The sequence below is a fragment of the Mastomys coucha genome, unplaced genomic scaffold, assembly GCF_008632895.1.
Source record: "Mastomys coucha isolate ucsf_1 unplaced genomic scaffold, UCSF_Mcou_1 pScaffold22, whole genome shotgun sequence".
Taxonomy (NCBI): Eukaryota; Metazoa; Chordata; class Mammalia; order Rodentia; family Muridae; genus Mastomys; species Mastomys coucha.
Window position 1 is genome coordinate 180047105 of NW_022196905.1, and position 16161 is coordinate 180063265.

Genomic DNA, 16161 nt, shown 5'->3' on the forward strand with positions numbered 1-16161 from the left:
TACCATGGTAACATGGTAACCAGTTAGGTAACACTAAGTGGGGGAAGGATGAGGGCAGAAGAGAACTCAATTACAAATGTGCTTCTAGAATACAACACTGTAGCAAATACATGGATGGGAAGATACTAATTGCTCATTACTGATGTAACTGCTCCAAACACTGTCGAACTGGGAATCAAGTTCCTATTTTACAAAAGTATCTGCTGGGTGGACATGGCCCTGTCACTCTTCTTGCCTCTTACTTGTCTTCTCTAATATTTCCCCATTGCTTTCCTTTCTTGACTTAAAAAAAGTCAACTCTCTGTGTCTCAGATTGGCCTCCAGTTCCCAATTCTCCTTCTGCGGCTTTCTAGGGCTGTAGATGAATGCTATATCACATTACCATGACCTATATATGGTTTTGCTTTCTTTATCTATTAAACAAATATTTTCTATTAGTCAAATTTTCCTTACTGGATTTTAGTGCCATCTATTCTTACTTTTTCTTCCATTTTTGGTAGTACCTTCAGAGACTAAATACTTATCCCACTGATTTATTAGAACCTACTGTGAGAATTCCAAATTCAGTGAATTTCTATATTTTTGTTGTTCATACCGTTTAATATTGAATTTGGACATGTTTCTACCCGTGTCATAAGTTCACATTTTTACTTCTGTGAGTAACACACTCTTTTAACGAAGCAAGTAGGCATGTATTTTCTACTCATTAGTGTTGAGACTTAGGCGTTCTCTTCTTCCTGATGGCCTGGACTTTCTTCTGGGATCTTTTATCTTTAGCCTAAGGGATTTGTTTTATTATGATCCTGTGGGAAAAAACAAATAAAAGGATTTATTTTGCTCTAGTTATGAAGACTGGTTTTTTTTGTTGGCTATAGAAATTTAGTTTGATAGGTTTTTCTTCAGGCACATTAAAAAGTATCCTTTAAGGATTTCTGATTTCTATTGTTACAGTTGAAAAAGAGTAGCTTTTGTTCTTAATACCATTCACCTGAAGTCTCACTTCTGTCCCAGCCTAGGTTACACAGCAAGACACTGTCTCCAAAGACAAACAAACAAACAAACAGCAACAAAACAAGACAAAAGGAACAAACCTCGAAGTAACACCAAGGACGTTGGGCACAGATGGTTCTTTTCCTCATATGAGTGTATCTCTGACTTTGACAAGGTTTGCTGCCCACCATATACACAGGAGGCCACAAACCAGACATGTGAGCAGTATGTCCTCACATGCTGTCTATAACTCAGATCATTTTGGATTTCTTTTTATAAAGTTAAGTTTAAGGAAAGACCAAATGACTTGATTTATCTTACATTGCCCTATTTTGCAGCAAAGGCAGATCTCGCATTCTTGCATTCTTTCTGAAAATGTGACATAGCAGATTTTAAGGACATCACATTCCTACGATTTTACTTTGAATTATTCTCAAAATAAGATAGCTTAACACCTAGCCAATATGCTTCTTTAAGAATTTCTAAATATCCTTTCCCCTAAAACCTAGCCTGCCTGGTTTTTTGCTTGTTTGTTTTGTTTTGTTTTAAGTAAGTTTGAAGCACCTTGGGCCCATCTGAATTTCTCTGTGCATATAAATGAGGTTTGTAACTGAAGCTATACATAATTCAGGTAAAGGGAAAAGCTTTCTTTACTGTAAATAGGGAGCACACCTTCTATCAATAGGAAAAAGTCGTGGTGAATCTTATCACTTTCTACGTGTTAAAAATGCCTCAAAAACATTTGAAGAAATCTGTACCCATAATGAACTGTAGGATAGGGAAATTAGAATACCTCAGGGTCAGAAGCAAATACCACAGTCTAGGCAATGTAAAAGAGTCACTGCTCTGGGTAGACATAGAGGTTGGGCTCCATCAAAGTGCATTCTACAAAGGCAAAGAAATATTAGTAAACAGGATTTGTGAAGGTGGAGATAATTAAAGACCAACTGGGAAATAATAGTTTTGGTCAGTTATTTCATTTTCAAACTACATATATATGTGGATAGCATATATATTAGATACTTCTATTATTACTCCTCTCAAGGTATCTGATAGAAGGTATTTAAATGAGGAAGATTTTATTTGGTTCAGGATTTTAGATAGTGTCACCCATAATGGGGAGGGGGACAGAGGAGAGAAATTCACATCATGAAGAAGCAGAGAGAAGAGAAAACCGTCTAGGACACATTATTTCCCCCAAGATGCACCAAAACATATGACTCCTTTGTCCAATTAGACTCCATCTCTCCTTTTTCATTTAGTCTTGAAAAATGCCATAATGTCATTTATCCTCAAGCTATTAATTCACTGGTTGCATCAAAACTCTCATGATATAATATCTCAAGAATCATCCCTACAGACAGAAGCAAAGGTGTGTTTAAGTCCTCCCTGATGCCTCAATATGGTCAAGTTGACAATTAGGATTAGCTACAGTAGTGGCTAATCTTCTAACAGATTATTAGTCTGAAATGCTTGATTTCTTCGCAATCATCTTCATATATACTTTATCTTATCTTTTAAGTACACCATAGGGTAGAAATGACTAGAGTCACAGAAATGGTTTCATGTATGCTTTATTTTCTATTTTGCTAATACTGATATGTCCCTAAAATATGTTGTGTATTCTATTTTATAAAGTTAATTACCAATGCAAATTAGGACATAAGCCATAGCTCTAGAATTGTATGAAAACCTCAAAAGCCAGGCCTATATGTTTGTATTATTTTAATGGTAACCTAACCAATAATTCCTTGGAACTGAAAGAAACAGAGATGAACCCATCAGAGTCTTTCTCAAGAATCTGAACTAAGGTAGCCCATTCAAAATGAAGTCTTCAATAAAACAATAAAGATAAATTCTGCTCAGTCATTAGAACAGACAAACTCCTCCTTTTTTTAAGTCATAATATTCTATTTTATTTCATTAAATACAACCATATACTTTCAGAGGTATAAGCTAGTGTGATGTAGTTTTCTGTAATCTGCAGTCAAGAAACCCATGACAAAGATTCTCTGCTTTATAAAGAGTCTGAAATCCTCTTGAGTAACTTTTCCATTTTTTAGATTAGTGAACTGAGACTTGTGAAGTCCAGTCAATTGTAGTTGCAAAACTATATAAAAAACATATCTGACTTGAAGCTTACAGTAATACATTTTCAAGTTAATATCTTTATGCTATAAGGAAAAATATATCAATAGAGGCATTGAATAATTTTCATGTGATTAATACCTTAAATTACTTCCTAGTTGTGAATTATGAAGAGCTTTGGGATATAATTTTAACATCATGAACAGTATTCATGCTCAATACATATACTAGAATAAAAAATTTAAAATAACATAAAAGAGACCACAAAATTTGTATATTAATTAAGCATATCAAATACTGTTTATCCATATGCCTTTTCCTAAGTAGTCACAGGTTCTATCTAATCTGCCTGATAATTCTTATTTATATGAAGATAATCTTTTCCATGAGAAAGCAGTTCTGGTGGTGCTATCATCAATGGGAGGAGAGGCCCTTGGACCTTTGAAAGTTCTATGCCCCAGTGTAGGGGAATGCAAGGGCCAGGAAACACAAGAGGTTGGGTTGGTGAGCAAGGGAAGGGGGAGGAAGAGGGTTTTTTTTCCCCTGGAGGGGAAACTGGGAAAGGAGATATCATTTGAAATGTAAATAAAGAAGATATCTAATTAAAAGAAATGAAAAAAAAAAATCCCTGAATCTCATAATGAAATAAAGGTGCAAATTGGGGTAGAGAGAAAAAACAAGAATCAAGAGTACTATAGACAAAAATTTTAAAGTAAAACAATTACCTTTATATAGCAAAACCAAACTCTAGACATGGTAAAAATCTTTCTGGTTTTCTTTTGTAAATGTCATTTGTTTTCCATTTCACACTTGTTGACATTAATTTTCTGTATTATACTAGATTTTCTTCAGTTTCCTCTAATTGTGCAAGATACATTCTTGTGTTGCGGTTTAGAGAACTTGACTATCAAAGGATAATAAGAAGTCTAGCTATCATAATGGTACATATGTATGTTGAGAGGAAGATCATAGATGACCACACTCTAATGTAGTTATTATTATTATTTACTGTCAACAAAGTTTATAATTTATAATAGATAAAAGACTGGCGCATGGATGGAGAAATAGCTGTGTTTATTGGGTATGCTGTGTACAGAATTAGCTAAACTCAAAATTTCAGATAACAAATGTGGTACTTTCCTGTTACCACAGCTGTTGCAGTAAATCTCCAACCCAAATATGCCTAAGCAATAAAAACACAACTCAATTAATACAAATACAAGCTGTGAGCCTAGATTGGGCAGATCTACCACTACACTACCATCCTCTCCATCTATGAGACCCCTGATAACTTGTGGTTTCTCCAGGCCACATGCTTCTGCTCAGCTTTTCTTCCACCTCCTCCTCTGTCTCCTTTTCTGTCTCCTTTTCTCCAAAACCTTCAGTTCCACCTTTCCCCTCTGTTTCCTCCCAATCGCAGGCTCTAGCTTTTATTTATAAATTAAAGTGGGGAGAAGGTTTACAGGGAATTACCTGAGTCCTGAATCATTCCTTGTTTGCAGGCCCTTACAGGAAAACAGAATTAACATCAAATACAATTAGCCCTAGGGCTATCTGCAACACACAGCAGTTTTTCTTTTTATCTTTTATTAGATATTTTCTTTATTTATATTTCAAATGTTATTGCCTTTTCTGGTTTCCCCTCCATAAACTCTCCTATCCTCCATAAACCCATCCCTCTTCCCCCTCTCACCAACCCACCCACTCCCACCCCATGTCCTGGAATTCCCCTACACTGGGTCATCAAGCCTTCAAAGGACCAAGGGCCTCTCCTCCCATTGATAACCAACAATGCCATCCTCTGCTAAATATGTGGCTGAAGCCATGAGCCCCCCATGTGTACTCTTTGGTTAGTGGTTTAGTCCCTGGGAGCTCTGGGAGTACTGTTTGGTTCATATTGTTCCTCCTATGGGGCTGCAAACCCCTTCAATTCCTTCTAGCTCCTCCATTGGAGACCTTGTACTAAGTTCAATGGTTGGCTGAGAGCAACCACCTCTGTCAGGCACTAACAGAGCCTCTCAGAAGACAGCCATATCAGCATTTTTTCTTAAAAAAAAAAAAGAAATCTTTTTTAATGCTCATCTTTTGAAAGACCTAGAATTAACTAGAAGCAAGTACCAATCATGTATCTGGATTCATGTGATAAGATGTAAAAATAACAATTTTTTTTCATTTTTAGTTTCCTTATAATGACATTGTACTTTTAATTTATTAATTTTATAATAACATTAATATCTGGTATACATTATTGTAACTGGTTGGCTCTGGTGTATAATTTTAGTTCACTGGCAAATGATATAACCAATATAAACAAGTAGTAAGTGTTACTTGGTACCATGATTCCATAACAAAGTGAGAAGCAAGTACCTGCAATGCTATGTTCTTTTTCTAGCTGCATGGTATTTGTGTCCTAAACACTGCCAACATTTGTAGTGCAATGTAGAAGAGTTAATTTTGTTCCAAGTATTTAAACATGCACACATGCACATATGTAGACTTTAAAACACACAGGTCATCAGAGAAATGAAATAATTATTTAAAATTAAATTTACATTATAAAATTTTAGTTATATGGAATTTATCTTAAAATTAGCTCAAGAACAATTATGTATAGTTATGATGTAGAGGGATTTTTTAAAAACATTACTGGGAGTGCCTTAGCACCAGCCTGCAGATAGAAGAGAAGAATCAGTGGCTTGGAGCAGGAGGAGGAGATCCATGATGTGGGGAAGGGAGGGGAGGGGAGAAACACCATACCTAAGAATAGTGCAGGACAGAGAGACATAGCAGCCATGTGAAAGAGCTGGGGACAGCAAGACCCAGAGGGCTACCTAACTGGATCTAGCAAGCCAAGATAAAACATAAAAGTAGTAAGTAATAACTCAGGATTATCAGTGGGAGGTAGAGGTTAACAGATAGAGGCTAGACTAAGGCCTAGCTATTGGGTTATTAAAGTCACATTAAACTATAAAGGGTGTGTGTGTGTGTGTGGTTCATTTGAGAATATAAACCATTGGGGCCGGTAGCAAACCAGCTGCTAAGAATTATTGATTAATTAATTAATCAATTATTTCAACAGTGTGTGGTATCTTTTTTATGAAATATATATATATATATATATATATATATATATATATATATATATTTATCAATTGTGAGTTAATGTTTTTCTAGGTATTGTAACCTGTAACCTGGGGTGGCATCTGTTTTTTAGAGTCTGCAGACCATCTGCCTAAACTGTTTTGGCATTTAGAATCTCCATTAAGAAGTCAGGTATAACAGTGACAGGCAGGTAGATCAATGGAATAGAACTGAAGATCCAGAAATGAACCCACACACCTATGGTCACTTGATCTTTGACAAAGGAGCTAAAACCATCCAGTAGAAAAAAGACAGCATTTTCAACAAATGGTGCTGGATCAACTGACAGTTAGCATGTAGAAGAATGCAAATGGATCCATTCTTATCTCCTTGTAGAAACCTCAAGTCCAAGTGGATCGAGGACCTCCACATAAAACCAGATACACTAAAACTAATAGAAAAGAAAGTGGGGAAAAGCCTTGAGCACATGCACACGGGGGAAGGAATTGACAAATCAGATCTCATAAAATTGCAAAGCTTCTGTAAGGCAAAGGACACTGTCAATAGGACAAAACAGCAACCAACAGATTGGGAAAAGATCTTTACCTATCCTACATCTAATAGAGGGCTAATATCCAAAGAACTCAAGAAACTAGATTCCAGAGAACCAGATAACCCTATTAAAAATGGGGTTCAGAGCTAAAAAAAGAATTCTCGACTGAGGAATTCTGAATGACTGATAAGCACCTAAAGAAATGTTAAACATCCTTAGTCATCCAGGAAATGCAAATCAAAACAACCCTGAGATTCCACCTCACATCAATCAGAATGGCTAAGAACAAAAACTCAGGTGACAGCAGATGCTGGCAAGGTTGTAGAGAAAGAGGAACATTCCTTCCTTGGTGGTAGGATTGCAAGCTGGTACAACCACTCTGAAAATGAGTCTGGTGGTTTTTCAGAAAATTGGGCATAGTACTACCTAAGGACCCAGCTATACCACTCCTGGGCATATACCCAGAAGGTGTTCCAACATGTAATAAGGACATATACTCCACTATGTTCATGGCAGTCTTATTTATAATAACTGGAGGCTGGTAAGAACCCAGATGTACCTCAACAGAGAAATGGATACAGAAAATGTGGTACATTTACACAATGGAGTACTACTCATCTATTAAAAACAATGAATTCATGAAATTCTTAGGCAAATGGATGGAGCTAGAAAATATCATCCTGAGTGAGGTAACCTAACAACAAAAGAACACACATGGTATGTACTCACTGATAAATGGATATTCACCCAGAAGCTGGGAATACCTAAGGTACAATTCACATACTACATAAAGCTCAAGGAGAAGGAAGACCAAAGTGTGGATACTTCGGTCCCTCTTAGAAGGGGGAACAACAACAACAACAACAACAAAACAAACCCATAGAAAGAGTTAAAGAGACAAAATGTAGAGCAGAGACTGAAGGAAAGGCCATCCAGAGACTGCCTCATCTGGGGATCCATCCCATATACAGTTACCAAACCCAGACACTATTGTGGATGCCAACAAGTGCTTGCTGACAGAAGCCTGATATAGCTGCCTCCTGAGAGGCTCTACCAGTACCTGACAAATGGAGAGGTGAATGCTCTCAGCCAACCATTGGACTGAGTTACAGGGTCCCCAATGGAAAAGCTAGAGAAAGGGCCCAAGGAGCTGAAGGGTTTGCAGCCCCATATGAGGAACAACAATATGAACTAACCAGTACCCACAGAGTTTACAGGGACCACCAACCAAAGAGTACACATGGAAGGACTCATGGCTCCAGCAGCATATGTAGCGGAGGATGGCCTTGTTGGATAACAATGGGAGGAGAGGCCCTTGTTCCTGTGAAGGCTTGATGCCCTAGTGTAGGGGAATGCCAGGGCCAAAAAGTGGGAGTGAGTGGGTTGGTGATCAGGGGAAGGAGGGTGGGGTATGGAGGGGAAACCAGGAAATAGAATAACATTTATAATGCAAACAAAGAAAATATCTAATAAAAAAGATTTTTAAAAAGTCAGGTGAAGTTCTAATAGATATTGTGATTTTATATGCATTTTTATTGGATATTTTATGTATTTACATTTCTAATGTTATCCCCTTTCCTGGTTTCCCCTCTGAAAACCCCTATCCCATTCCCCCTCCCTCTGCTTCTATGAGGATGCTCTTCTTCCCACCTATCTACTCCCAACTCATTGCCCTGGCATTCCCCTACACTGGGGCATTGAGTCTTCACAGGACCAAGGTCCTCTCCTCCCATTCATGTCCGACAAGGCCATCCTTTGCTACATATGCTGCTGGAGCCATGGATCCCTCATGCGTACTCTTTGGTTGGTCGTTTAGTCCCTGAGAGTTCTGGGGGATCTGGTTGGTTGATATTGCTGTTCTTTCTATGGGGTGTGTGGTATCTTTAGCAACATGGTCTTAATTATCCATGTCTTGTAAGCAAAGTTCTGGTGACTATATTGCATGAATCTTTAAAAAAAAAAAAAACTTCTATAAACATTTAAAATAAAAAGTAGTTGTAGTCATACAAAAACCAGAGTGCCAAGAAGTCAGAAAGCCTATTGTGAAACAGTCTCCATGGCTGTATAAACAAGACTGGAACAATGCCAGTGAACATACAACATGGAAAGGAATAATGTCTTGGGGTCCTAACCCCAGATAAATTGCTACAGGTAACTAATGGCTGCTGGATGAAGGAGAATTACTGGTTATTCAATGCAGAGAGGTCAGCCCTGAAACCATGTATACACAAACAACAAAAATAGATTTGGCAGGTGATATTTATAAATTTGTGTGTACATACATACATATATATATATATATGTATATATATATACATACACACATGAATGTATATAACAGTAACAAGCAAAGAAAAAGAGGTTATCAACTTGAGAGTGGGGGAACATAGTAGGGGCTGGCAGAAGGGTAGATGGGAGGGCCTGGTGGAAAGAAAGTGATGTAATTCTATTTTGATTAAAAAGTAAATTAATTTAAATGAATTAAGTTTAAATTAATTAAATCTAAATTAAGAAATTAAAAAAAATCTATTCTAACTACTTAGTTGATATGAAAGTAGTTGATGTGTGTTCCTCATTTACCACCCAAATCTCTTCTCTCTTTGAACTCCAATGTTCAATACATTTAGCCAATCTGACCCATTACTGAACCTCAAGTAAATTTTGCTTCATTCTGCCCTCATGCTTTGGTTCCTCTCAGATTTTCTCAAAGCCTTAATTAAAATCAGACGTTGGCCACTAATTCCCCGTGCTTCTCTCAGATAAGTGATAGTAAGGTGTATTTCGTTACAACACATGCCAGCATTCAGCAGTTCTTCACCAGTGGGACATGATCCCTTTGAGGGTTGCATATCAGATATCCTGCATATCAGGTATTGACATTATGATTCACAATAGTAGCAAAATTACACTTATAAAGTAGGAACCAAATGATTATATGTTGGGATTACCACAACATGAGGAACTGTGTTTAAAAAGGATCCCAGCATGCAGAAGGTTGAGAACTATTGGCTGAAACTCTGGGGTGATTATTCCTGTGTATACACACTCACACCTGCATGAAATATCTGTCTGCATGCAAGTATTTAACACAATTTTTGTAGAGAATTGATATAGGCACTTTACAATGTTTTTTATGTATTGAAAAGTTTTTCTTGATACATTTTTCTATTTTTTAAATCTGTGTGTATGTGTGTGTGTGAGTGTGTGTATATGTGTGTGTGTGTGTGTGTGTATGTGTATGTGTGTGTGGACAAGTACATCAGTGGGGTTCTACCTAGGACTTGAGAATGTTGAGCACTCAGTCTACCACTGAGCTTTATCCTAAGCTTTAACCTTTTCCCTCTTAAAAATGTATTTATTTGTACTCATTTTCCTTTTACTCCTTCCCCAGTTTATGAGCTCGAATTGGATGTGCTACAGATTGCCTTCAGGCAGGCTCTATGCAAGTTAACATTTCTATTTCCCTTATTTCTGTAGAATGTCTTCAATATATGTTCCCTTTCTTTCCTCCCAATATAAATTATGCCTGCATTTCACATCTCCCCATGTAAAATATGCCTGCATTTCACATCACGTGATTACTTTCAGCTGCATCCAGGAACCATCCTTTCTGACTCATCTGGCACTTACTTGCAAGGTCTGCCTTAAGTATGAGAAGGCTGCATGCAGTCTACTCTCTAAGTTAAAAATGCTAGCCATTCTGTTCTTTAATGTGTACTTTATTCATAAATTACTTCATTTAGTACATACAGTATTTCATTGTGATCGAATCTACCTATGCATGGACAAGTTTCCTTTTTATTCTGCAACGGTAAAGGAGATTTGTTTTGACTGAGGTTTCGGCTAATAGACTATACATTTTCCTATAAATGTTTGCATCATTTTCACATCACCTTCTCTCATTTCCCATGCTAAATCCTCTATCAAAATATGGAGATCCATTCAACAATGCATTTCTCCTCTAATGGAAGCAGTTATTTATGTGCATTTAATTAAATGCAGAGCTCACCTTTTTACCACAAAACAAATATTTGTGTTATAACTACAGGTTAAAGAGGGAATATTGCCAGGGGCTTCCTTTCTGTGCTTTCCTAATCATCACTCATCCTATTTCTTATTTTTAAATTTGTTTTACTTCTAAAACTTGTATTTTTAAATAGTACTACTCAAATGAAATCCTATTCTATGTGATCTCTCATAGCAGACTATTTTGCTTAATAGAATACTTATGAAATCTATTCCCTATGCTGAGCACAGCAGTCATGCATTCATATGCAATCCTTTTTCACTGGGATTATAATGAAAAACACAGTACAATATATAACACCCTTCTACTGCAAGAGGATATTGTGGCTGTTTTCTGTTGTAGCCTACAAATAATGTTATTATGAAGAAATTTCAATTCCTTTTAGGTACATAGGATGTATTGAGTGTAGATTTAGGAATATATGCTTACATCATGAATCACATAAAAGCACATGTGAAACACATGCAGTGTGTACAGATACTGTCAAAGTTTGCACATTGTTAGCACTATATTTAGAATGATATTGACACCCTAGATGTTTCTTTTTGTCCCACGTTTTTGCTAATACTTAGTGTGGTAAGTCTTCATGTTAAACAGTTCTGGGTCCTGGGCTTTGTTTATGGTGTTATCTCATTGATGCTTAATATGTATTTCTACAACAACCAATGAAACTAAGTATTTATTTATGTTTACTGAAGGTTGAATGCTCAGTTTGGGTAATGTATAATGTGGGTCTCTTTCTCTTTATGTTTCTGGATATCTGTCCTTTCATATATGTTCATAAAATTACAGTGGATATATCTGATGTGTCAGTTATGTGAAGGTTATTCTTTAAATCTCACCTTACTGATAAATAGAAAGTCTGATGTGTCAAATGTAACAAACATTTCCATTCTATAGAGTGACTTTTAAATGTTCCCCTTAAGAAAGAACAAATGTTTCTGTGAAAATATTGTGTCATTTTTTTATTTAAGGAGATAATGAACCTGGAAATGGTTTTCAAGTTTTCCTTCTTGTGAACAGTTTCCAATCCCAGGCTTATTCATGAACAAGTCTACACTTAGTCTACAGTTTTGCAGGCCCACCTACTCTCATCATGAAAACATAAGAGACAGAGAGGCTTAGGGCACTAGAAAGTCTCTCTTAGATATGATATGGAAAACACAATAATAAAATCTCAATGGTATAGCTGCTTGTATGAGATTAGCACAATTACACCATCACTTGGCGTGTGGACAGGGTACCACATCTAGATGAAGAGCTACATGTTGTCAATAGATGCTGAGAGGGAAAATCAGTTTCCTCCAGAGACAAGCTCCTACGTAGATTGTCCAGTTCCAAATTATCAACTTTGGAACTTTAGACACATGTTTGCACAAACACCACCACACTGACTACATGGATTGTATATACATGTAACGATAATAGTTGAAAAGAAGAACATGGATTTGGGCAGAAGGATACAGGAAGAATTGTAGGGGAGGAAGAAGGGATGGAGTGATAGAGGATACAGTGCTCATGTTTGAAGTTCTTAGGAAAAAGTAGAATAGTGTCATAAATATTTCCAAAGCTGAAAAAGAAAATGCAAAGTAAAACCATGTTTAATGGGGAAGGAGGTGTGGGAAGCATGGAGAGGCAGCCATTCAACAGGGACGATCACTACAAGATTTGTAGTTACATTGAGCAAAGCACACTTCCATCTGCTTTGCTATTTTGACTGGTCGGGAAAGTAAGTAATTTTGAACATAATGACTGTGGATTCTCAGGGTTTGGTGGAGTAGAATAACCATGATCAAAATATTAATTTTACAAGAGCCTCATAATCAGCTCTCTGACCTGTCAAAGAGGGCAACCATGTACTTGACAAGAAGTCTGCTTAATTTCTTTACAAATAATGTTCTCTGGAGAGTTGTTAGAGTCCTGACAATAAAGCATTGGCTATTTGGCTATTTTCTTGTTGTTCATCCATTAGAATAATTTGCTGATACATACTCAGGGCGCTTCTACTCACTGGCACCTGGCCTGTCCTTTCTGCACACTGGATGGATGCCTAGAAGTTCATTGTTATTTTGATATCCAGTACAGTAAGTGAATGCAGTTGCCTTTATATACCTTTACAATTAGCTTATTAACTTCCACACAGCTCTTGACTTTGTTTGGCATTGCAATGCCTGAGAGAAGACATCATTTTTCTTTATGACTTATTATGTGTGGGCATGAACTATTTCTCCATTTAGGCCTTCTAGAACGACCCTTTCGTGCTACAGCTTTCACATGGGTGGCTGAATCCGTTCTCTGTGGGCTGATTGGTAGTTATTTGATGTATCTGACACCATTGTAAAGTTCTGAAGATTTAAGCTTTTAATAGTTTTCACTTCTTAAAAACTATATGTCAATCTCAATGTCCACCTTAGTAAACCTTAGTAAAAATTTTGCTTCATGTGTATATTGTTTCTTAGTAAAGTCTGTAGATATACTTTCATTCCTTCTTTTGTATTCATTACTTTCCCTTAGCTTACTGACGAGGATCAATACAATGTTGAGCAAAACCATAACAGACAGCCATATTTCACTCTCAACTTAAAGGAGTATTTTAGAATCCAAACACTAAAAACAATCTTAATCAGCTTTATCAGAATAAGGAAATTTAAACTAGGTACTGAGTGACAAATTCTGGCCCAGAGAACTAGAGCACAGGCTTTCAGAAGGAAATCTCAGATTGGAAAAGATCCAGAATGTGAATTCAGGGCAAGGTAATGATGAAAAGCCTTCCTGCATAGTGAGGAGGGCATTTCACTCGGGAGAGTGACTCCAATAGCAATGGATACTGTCTCCTGCCAGAATTAAACTGGGTGTGGAAGGCCAATGGTTAGAGATGGGAAAGATGATCCAAGTGTGTCAGTTGTAGATTGGAGAATTTAAATTTTTTCCTTTTATATCTTTTGCTGCCTTGCAGAACACCATGCTGTGAGATGTTTAAGACATTCGTTCAAGTGAGCATGACTTATTTCAGAAGAGCTCTCAGTGGGAGGCTATTGCGGTGGACATCTTGTTTCTACTTGGGGCCCTAGGTTCTGGTGAAAGGTCTCGGAAAGGCTAGTGAGCACTCTGAATAGACAAAGCAGTTTGCTAAGGATTAAGCTTTCATATTCAGTTTGCCCACTCCCCTCCCTTCTTTAAGAGATGTTACAAGGAGGGATTAGGGGTAGCATATAAGTATGGAAGAAGGGAAATCTATTAAAAAAAACCATTTTCTTCAAAAATGCCATAATGATATTTTAATACCCAATATGCCAATATAAAAAATTAAAAATGTTTAAAATTCAAGAGTTGTTATTTCTCTCATAGGACGGCATGGTGCTAGAGGATCTTAAATCAGAGCTAAGGCTAGTTGAGCACAGTACTGAGTCATAGAGCTCTGAAAATCAGAGAGGCTTAGAAGTCATAAGTCTTCAAGAACAATAACAGCTACAATGGATATGGAGTCAGAGTCAATGAGGTGTCACTACCGTAGATCGCAGGCCTGCTTCCCTCTTCCTGATTGTGCTGGGCACTCAGGTGCTTACCCAGGAGGAGATTCTGGAGGAAGATAGAATGTCCTAAGCATTTCTTGTTGAGAGCTCTATTGCTGGACGTGCACAGGGAGCATAATCGGAAGGACCAGAGTCAGGGTCCAGACTGTCGATGAGTAGAGATTATCTAGCTGTGGTTAAATGACCTGTTCCGGGGCCATCTTTACTAACTAAAAAATACTATAGTAACATTTCTGAGAGATTCATTGGTTTTGTTTGTTTGTTCGTTCGTTAGTTTGTTTGGTGAGGAGGCCATTGTGGACATTTGTTTTTGTCACTACATTTCCCAATGTTCTTTTAATAAGAACCTCAGGAAACAGATCTACCTTGAATTAAGCAACAAAGCAACTTCTAGAGCCTGCCTGGATTTATTTATAGAGATTTGAAACTTGTCATAGACTAGATTTTATTTGTGCAGAGAGGGGTGGAGGGGAAGAGAGAGAGAGAGAGAGAGAGAGAGAGAGAGAGAGAGAGAGAGAGAGAGAGAGAGAGAGAGAGAGGGAGGAGAGAGAATTGAACCTAGGACCCTGTATAAGTTTGGTAAGTGATCTAACATTCTAACATTGATCTGTATCCCTGGTCAAAATATAGCCACCTCTTATGGCAAGCACTGAAAGGGAAATTTTCTAAAGTCAACTGTGTCAAATAGAATTTGAGCAAGTTGAACTAAAAGCACAATGTGATCTAGGCATTAGGCAACTGCAGGGTAGGTGCAAACAACTCCAGCCAATGCTATGGTTAGACAGAATTTAATGAATTTCGGAACAGCCATAGAAACAAAACTAATTGGCTACAGCTTAGTGAATAACTTGTCAGTTGGTTCCCATTTAATTTGCTAATTGGTAACAAGAGTTTCTAGCTGCCAATCAAAACTTAAGTTACTATGTTTGAAATCTGTATAGTTTGGTCTCTTGGGCCCAGTACAGGTATGTGGTACCAATATATGGACACACAATAATTTTATGAACACAGGAATTAATATCTGCTCTTACTTAGATATGTGTCTATAATGAAGACTTAAAAAGGGAATTTACCTTTGCCTTGTAAAGTGGCAAGACAGTATGACTCTAAATGAAACCACCGTAAAGTTACCTTGTAAAGTTATTTTAAAAATTATATCCAATAAGGAAAACTCACTCAAAAAACATGCAGATCATAGTGTGAGCCAATATTGAGAGAAGAGACCCCAAATTGCTTTATTCTTAGCTGAACAATGAGAGGAGGTAAAAACATACATAAGTGGAATGAAAACACAACTTGTTGATGATTTAACTAATTCTTTAAGGCTCTGTATGACTCAACAATCCAGAATCCCTAGGCCAGTGGTTCTCAACCTTCCTAATGTAATGCTACGACCCGTTAGTGCAGTTTGTGGTAACCCTCAACCATAAAGTTATTTTCATTGCTACTTCATAACTGTAATTTTGCTACTGATATAAATTGTAATGTAAATATCCGTGTTTTCTGGTGGGCTTACGCAACCCCTGTAAAGGGCCGTTCAACTCCCAAGTAGAGAACCGTTGTTGTCCTAGAAGCTACTGCAGACAGGAAAATAGAGCAGTCAGGCTCACCGTTCAACTCCTTCCCGTGGCTCTCCATCAACTGTTTACACAGAAGGCTGTCCTTAGCCAAAGCATCCAAGGCAGAAGTCAGAGGGACCTGCTGCTGATGTAAGAGCAGGAGCTCATGGGAGGCGTACTGGTCCCCATGGGGAATGGTAGGCTTCCGATCAGCCACTCAGGGCAGAGGATATAACAGGAGCTCAGACAGCCATCAGGCATCACTGTGACTGGGAGATCAAGCATGCCAAGCTTCCCTTAGCTCCTTCGTCCGTCAGCTGAAGGCCAAAC

The 16161-nt window shown here is 37.5% G+C and overlaps 1 long non-coding RNA gene across 1 annotated transcript; it reads right to left on the reverse strand.

Annotated features, from left to right (window-relative positions):
* Nucleotides 1–571: 571 nt before the first annotated feature.
* On the reverse strand, nt 572–15508 carry LOC116071352. Its single transcript, XR_004110844.1, has 3 exons — nt 15449–15508; nt 1784–1875; nt 572–803 (listed from the first exon to the last, which is right to left on the reverse strand). It is a non-coding gene; the product is annotated as an uncharacterized LOC116071352 (long non-coding RNA).
* Between the last annotated feature and the right edge of the window lie 653 nt (nt 15509–16161).